This window comes from Belonocnema kinseyi, chromosome 2 (genome assembly GCF_010883055.1).
Source record: "Belonocnema kinseyi isolate 2016_QV_RU_SX_M_011 chromosome 2, B_treatae_v1, whole genome shotgun sequence".
Taxonomy (NCBI): Eukaryota; Metazoa; Arthropoda; class Insecta; order Hymenoptera; family Cynipidae; genus Belonocnema; species Belonocnema kinseyi.
The window spans coordinates 24,418,337-24,419,596 of NC_046658.1; positions in this window are offsets into that span (position 1 = coordinate 24,418,337).

Below are 1,260 nucleotides of genomic sequence, written 5' to 3' on the forward strand. Positions count from 1 at the left end.
ATTGGACAACATACTAACAGAAAAGCATTTTGCTCGACACCTTGACAAATGTAATTCCATGTAGAAACATGCGTTTAAATAAAATATTTTACCAAAAAAGTTGTGATTGTTCATCATTAAAATCAATCATCTAAAGTGCAGCTATTATGAAATATATTCAATCTTGTCTAATATGCGACAAGGGATTTCTGACGACTTTTTGAAAGTCATGTTTCAATATTTTAGTAAACAAGCTGTAAGTCTTGCCATTTCCACTGTCAGGCAATCACTAATGCAACGCGTTGTTCCTCGTAATATTGGGATTTATGCTCTCACGCGACAACAGTCTATAGAAATGCATATCACTGAATTTGAAAATGAATTATACAACCCAGAGCCACAGACTCCACGGTTGATGCAAAAATTGACGGTACCTATGTCAATATACCAAAAAGTACCAATTTTCAATCTCTTCGGCAGTCATACTGTGTTCACAAGGGACGGCATACACTTAAGCCTATTTTGATTGTAGCACTGAATGGCTATATTCTGGGCATGCAAGGGCCTTGTTTTGTTGTATAGTCGAAGTGATGACGCTGCAATTTTACGAAACGATTTTGAGAGAGATGCTGAGAGAATGAGACAGTGGTTCCAGGAAAATTATATTATGATAGTAGATAGAGGTTATCGGGATGTCACAGAGCTACTGGCTCGCCTCGGTATCAGATGGAAAATGCCAGCACTTCTACTACCTGGGCATCGACAGCTTTCTACGGAGGAAGCCAATGATTCATGTTTAGTTACGAAGTCTAGATGGATTGTAGAGGCTAGGAATGGTCACATAAAAACTATACTTAAATTCTTGGACAAAACTGTACCAATTCTGCATCTTCCAAATCTGGGTGATTTTTATCACATCTCTGGTGCAATCATAAATAGTTACACGGTAAAAAAAATTGAGCTGTGACAGGGGTATTATTCGTTATTATAGCCAAACATTTAGCTGGAAACGAACGAGGGAATTTAGGAAGATCCCCACGTCAGCCAAAGTGAATATCTTTGACCATTTTAGCTGTTCTGGGGATATCATATAGTCAACGAAGGTATTATGTATATCTGAATGAGAGAAATAAAAATTATCTGAGACCTCTATTAAAGTATGTATACCAATCATAACTAAAAGTTTTATAAGCCAGAAAAAAGAAAATATTTGCCAGAATATTTGTAAGAATGTGATGTTAAATTTACGTGTACTGTGAATTACAAAACCAATAATAATGT